Source organism: Chiloscyllium plagiosum, unplaced genomic scaffold, assembly GCF_004010195.1.
Source record: "Chiloscyllium plagiosum isolate BGI_BamShark_2017 unplaced genomic scaffold, ASM401019v2 scaf_3694, whole genome shotgun sequence".
NCBI classification, from domain to species: domain Eukaryota; kingdom Metazoa; phylum Chordata; class Chondrichthyes; order Orectolobiformes; family Hemiscylliidae; genus Chiloscyllium; species Chiloscyllium plagiosum.
In genome coordinates this window covers 12,140-18,464 of record NW_025210651.1, presented here as the reverse complement: position 1 = coordinate 18,464, position 6,325 = coordinate 12,140, and the positions used below count along the sequence as shown (strand labels likewise).

Genomic DNA, 6,325 nt, shown 5'->3' with positions numbered 1-6,325 from the left:
CCAACAACTTGCCCACCACCGAGGTCAGGCTCACCGGTCTATAGTTCCCTGGCTTGTCTTTACCACCCTTCTTATACAGTGGCACCACGTTTGCTCCAGTCTTCTGGCATCTCACCTGTGACTATCGATGATACAAATATCTCAGCAAGAGGCCCAGCAATCACTTCTCTAGCTTCCCACAGAGTTCTCGGGTACACCTGAACAGGTCCTGGGGATTTATCCACCTTTAACCGTTTCAAGACATTCAGCACTTCCTCCTCTGTAATCTGGACATTTTGCAAGATGTCACCATCTATTTCCCTACAGTACGGGCAACTGGAAATGCAACGAGGGAGAGACCCAGGTTACGAATAAGTGAGAGCAGATAGGAGTTACAGGATGGGAGCAAGAGTTTCAGCAGCAAGGGGAATGGCTCTAATGATGTCAGGTCTCTTGATTAGGCATTGAGTACATGTGAACATAGCGTAATAGATCTACCCCCACCCCGAGCAAGGAAACACAACATTGTTTAGTTTCATGTCTTATATAATGACTTCTATATTTATAAAGGTCTTATATAATACAAGGATCCATGTGGACTACTGCTGCTCCTATTTCTTATGTTCCTCTTGGGTCTGTGGGCTTCTCTGACTAGAACTGGGGTATGTTTATCCAAATCATCCAAACAGGTTGTGGGCTACCTGTTCCAAATACAACAAGCCACTATTATTGGCACAAGGTAGGCTTCCTGGGTGAACAAGAATTCCACTCTACTGTTAGCTAATGCATGCAATTAATACCAACTTCACAGCCTCATTTTGCTGCTGTTGTTATTTGCCAGAAATCAAGAAAAGCAAACCCGGCAGCTTCTGTGAGATCTAAAACCACTAAAAGCTAACTCCTGCTCTTACCTCCAATCTTCTTTCCCTACTGTTTGCAACCCCCACCCTGTAATTCCCATTCTGCCCTCACTTATGGGTGACCTGGGTCCTTCTGGATCCATGGACTCTGGTAGGTGCATTGCTGGAAAATGCAACTTCTCCCACTGACATTGCTCAAAGTGGAGAGCTGTTGGCTTCTGATTGGCTGGCAGCTATCAGGGGCTAGTGTTTCCACCCAGGGATCCTTAATCTCAAGAAAGGCCCATTAGTGGCCACTTAGCTGTGTGATATATGATGGGCCTTACCCAAGGTGAGTAAAATTATCATCACCTCAATTAAATTCCAGTCAACTAATATCTTCAAGGTTAACACCTTTAGGGTTGACACCCTTAGAAAGCCATATTGCTTTAAAAACGGTATTTAAATAAAGACAGTAGACAGAATTACACATGAACTGATGTGGTTTTACTGCATGTGACCAATCATTAATTCAAAACTACGTAATCCGTATAAAATTCAACCAAGATTGACACCTTCTGCCCAATTATCATAGATTACCCATAACCACATATTTTAAATATATCACTGCGATATTCTTTTCTGTAGACCTGGACCTTTCTGGTAAGATTACCTTATTTATCCAGGTCTGAATGCAGTTATTAAAAACACTCAGTTGATGCACACGGTGGGTTGTACAACACACAGAATGGGTGTAGATGTGCTTCACAGAACAGATGAGCAAAGGATACAAAATGTTACTGCTAGGTAAGACACCTTAAACCTCTGATGGTAATGAAAATCAAACACCATAACTGCTTTCCTGGAGTATAATCTTATAACCTCTACTGATCAGTGCTAACATCAGTTCATGTATCAATAAGCATTTTTCTTTATGATTCAGGTTTTGCCTTTGCATACAACTCTTGAGTAGCAGTCTGTATCTTTATCATATATATGCATATAGTATGACAAATGCTTATATCAGCATAAAAAGATAAGCTGGATGACTATATATGAAGACAACAACTACAACTCTCACGGCACTGCCATTGGTTAACTTTACTCAAGCATCATAAAAAGCTGAAACTAAAGCTACAGTAAGAAAAATTGGTTGTTGCTGAAACAATGGTGAAGTATTTATAGCCAATGGTGCTGAAGTATATTTATCTTATCAACTTTTTAAAAAAATCACTTTCCACTAAAAATTGATATATGAGCTCAGAGCATGAGAGCAAATCTACTGCTAACAGGTAACCGACACAAGTATTTATTTTTCATTGCAAAGGGGAATCTATACAGTCTGCTCATTTCCCTTGCACATTAACTGCACCATGCATTATTTTTTTCACTTGCAATCTGTTAGTGTTGTCTTCACATAAATTCATATAATGGTATTGGTCATTTCCTCATACATATACACCCTATCGCGTGTTGACAGGTTTATAAGGATGCATTGGCAGCCGTGGGTGCTACAGGCTCCTTGACGACAGCCTTTGAATCCTTGCAGTCCTGAGCTGTGGTGCCTGAGTTAGTCTGTTTATGATCTGCTTTCTGTGCCAGATGTTTGACTTGTCTGTAAAGATGAATGGATCTAAATTAGTACAAAAACCTGAGACCCACAATAAATTGATTACAATTAACAATATCATCAGTATAAAAAATGAACACAATTATAAAATAGTGGACAATAATAATGTGAATATTTTCATGATTATAGTAAATGAGAGATGAAAGAAGTACTATCATAGAAGGAGTTTTGATGCATTGAACTAGTGTTTGCCAAGTGCTTTGAAATTCAATAAAGACAGTTTTAGAATGAGTAGATATTTTTAAGATTATTTAATTTTCTGAGTTCTGACGTATCTCTCATGCTACAAGCATACATTAGCAAATGATGTGCTACTGGACGTTTCACCTCATAGGAGGCTGGTGAAATCTACACCTGCACTAGTTAAGGGAGTTATAACAGTGAATCTGCATTGTTGCAGCATGAAATTACTACAGTATTGTTTTAAAAAGTTCATTACCAACATGTCTGATCTGCTGTGTATTTTGAACATTTTCTGCCTGTACGTCAGATTTCCAGTATCCAACATACAGTAGCTTTTGAATGAAATAATATATTTGGGCTGGGATTCTGAAATGACAACTGTGCATTATCTAGTAAGGCAAAGACTGTCTTGACTTTGATGTCTGCCATGGTCAAACTAACAACATTCACATTCTAGGCCCAAGTGGCAATGCACCAAATGCCTTCCAGGGCTACAGCACCAGTCAAATTTTCAAAAGACAACATAGATTAACTGGAAGCAGTTCAAATACCACATTCATATGTTATGTGTTATTGTGAAGTTGGTCATTTAATATTATCTTGATGCTATTACTTTTACACAATACTGAAAAAAGTATTTTGAAAATAAAGTACACAAATTAATATTTTATGTTGCTATTTGCTAAACAGCCATAGGTCTGGTTATTTATAGCTTTGGGTAAGAAAAAGAGAGCCATCTTAACTTATTTTCAGTATTTTCCAACTATTTTAATATTTCAGATTTTTCCTGCCTTATTGTCCATGGATTCAGCTGCAGTTAACAGAATATGCTGAAATCTTAGGCTTAGATTACTGCAGAAAACAATTAAGCTCTAATTATTTCCACACACAAAATTTTGCGGAATATCCCATTAAAAATAACATCTTTTTACTGAAAAAGTTCAGATCTGAAATGAATCCAAAAGATTGAGTTTTCCGATTTTATTTTCCAATTGATTTCTCAATAAGATAATTCTAATTGCATAATGTTCTGGCTAAATCCACTTCTACTACTGTGCCTATTATCTTTTGGGTTGGGAACTGAAAGCAATTATCTGAACCTTTACAAAAATATTTGCAGGCATTCAGCCAATAGATTCAATACAGGCAGAGGCAGATTAAGGAGATCACAAACTTCTTTGGAATCTATGAAAATTGTAAATAGAGCAAAAAAAAGATAAGTGTAAGTAAGATTAATCCACCAGGATAGATTCTCACACCAAAATCCTGGGAACAGCATAACGTTTAAACTTGACCAGGTAACTTAAAAGGACATTATAAAGGCCACAACATCAGAATAAGCTTCAGATAAATGCAAATAAAGGAACAACAAAGATTCTCTGGATCAGCTCCACTTTCCTAGGCCTTGGAAATCTTCAACAAAGAAAAGCAGTGCCATATTAGAGGAGGATCCATGACTTGGGAATTTTTTTAAAGAAAAAAGCACATTGAAAAGTCATCTAAATAAAATTAATTTAAAAATAAAGCAACCAAGAGAAAAATAATTAAGTTAGTAGTTATGAAGTGTCCATTTTCTGGAACATTTGCACATAACAGAAGATTAAAGAATTGCATAAATTATCTGATGCTGAAGCATTTGAAGGAAGGGTTTAGGTATTAGCTTTGTTGCAAATTTGTTTCCAAGTCAGAAGGTTCAAGTCTCACTCCAGAGATTTGAACACATAACAAAAGATACTTATTTGAAACCTTACACATACAGAAAAGATAAATTAATAATTGTCAACTAGATATGTCTTTGCACCAGAAGGTCAGAACTACACTAACATCAAACCAAGTATTGCCATTATGGTAATGGTAACTAACCTTGTCTGGGAGTCTCGTCAGAGAGCTTCAAACTGCAGACTCTGATAGAACTATTGACTTGTTACGAAGTGGAGTTTTTAATGCAAGGTTTCCTGTTATCAGGAAACGTAACAACATAACAACAACTTGCATTTTTATTAATAACAGGTTTAACAAATGTGGAAAGACTGCAGAAGAGTTGTACTTCTTAGAACAGAGAAAGAGCTAGGATGAGACTGACAGAGTTCAAAGTCATGATCGTTTTAACAGAAGTTCAGGAAGAGGCTCAAGAGACTCAATAGTCCAATCCTAGACTGTTTTTGCTGGTGGAAAGGTTGGTAATCTGAAGATACAGATTTGAAGTGACCAGCAAAAGATGAAAAGGAAGTGATTATACTGTTTTTTTAAAACATGGTGAGTTGTGACTGGAATGTGCTGCATGAAAAGGTGGGGAATGTAGATTCAGTAGAAAAACTCAAAAGAACAATGGATTAAAACTAAAAGAGGACATGAGGAACATCTCCAAATGGTCTGTTTCCATGCTTTGGAAAGGAGCAGAATTCATTGGGAACATTTACATTATATATAAAATAATGACATTATTGTGTAAAAATGATGCACCAGCGATACTTTCAAAGTAATAAGGATTGTTGCAGGATGGAATAATTACAATTAAGCAAAGGATGAATAAAAATGATTACTGAAGCAGAATCTTATGGGTTCCTCAGCAAAATGGGCTATGGTGGAATTTGTAGCAGGATCAGGTGAGAAGTCTGCCAAGACCTATCTGGACGTCGGGAGCATCCTGACACATCTTTTATGCATTTCCGGAATGATGAGAGGAGTTCCTCACTTGGCAACCATGAGTTGCCAATTAAGTGGAATTACTGCTTGATAAGTAGCTTATTAACTTGACAACTCACCTCATTTAATACTCATTTTACCAAATGTGTTGAACAAGCTGCACATGGGTATTCTCGTCATGGAAGTTAGAGTGGGTACTCGGTGACTTCAGCTCATTGTTTGCTGTGATGGAGCTCCAGTTTGGAAATCAAGCACAAAAATCTCAAAGCATGGTCCATGGGCACTAGCTACATACGTCCCATGATGCCAGATATTGCCACCTGGCATGTGTTAACCTGTAAGAACGCTCATGGCATGTCTTGGATCAGCTTACAGGACATTACTGCAATGATTTCAATGGATATGAACACAGGTGGATTCTGTAGGAGGAAATTCTTCCTGAACAATAAATCCTCGCTGTTTTGTTGAGTGGGGCAAGGCAGACACACACTGCTCTAGCCTAATTATTGAAAGCCAGAAATTCTGAGTGAACTTTGCTGCTTGCTGGACTACATTCTAATTAATGTCTTACATGCAAAGTATTTTAAGTGGTTTTGAACCTTCTTCTAAAAATAGTACTACTAAAGGAAAATAAAAGTTACCATGGTGTGTTCGAAAAGAAGCAGTGATTTCTGTAAATCACTTGTCTTACTCACAGCCTTTAAGTTTCAAGTCAGTTTCAAAGTATGTATGTTAATCCTCCAATAAATAACAGCTGCTGATGGTCCCACTGCTAATACAATACCTTTCACACAGATTTGAGACACAGCAAACATTTATTACTGCAAAATCCAGTCTCAAAAATATAAGTACTTGACCCAAGCATTTCAGGGGATTATGTTGAGCTGTCAAGAGCAAGCAATGGGCTTGGAGGATGATATGGCTGGACAGGATTTGACTGGTAAAATGAGGGGCCTATTTATGATGTATCAAAAATTACACAGATCTGTACCAGGTTCATTCTGGAAATACATTTGTCTGCTATGAATACTTATTGGAGTGAGTTTTT

The 6,325-nt window shown here is 37.4% G+C and overlaps 1 long non-coding RNA gene across 1 annotated transcript; it reads right to left on the bottom strand.

Moving 5' to 3' along the window:
* Positions 1–2,017: 2,017 nt before the first annotated feature.
* LOC122546937 lies at positions 2,018–5,008 on the bottom strand. The gene is made up of 2 exons (XR_006310847.1): positions 4,495–5,008; positions 2,018–2,433 (listed from the first exon to the last, which is right to left on the bottom strand). It is a non-coding gene; the product is annotated as an uncharacterized LOC122546937 (long non-coding RNA).
* Between the last annotated feature and the right edge of the window lie 1,317 nt (positions 5,009–6,325).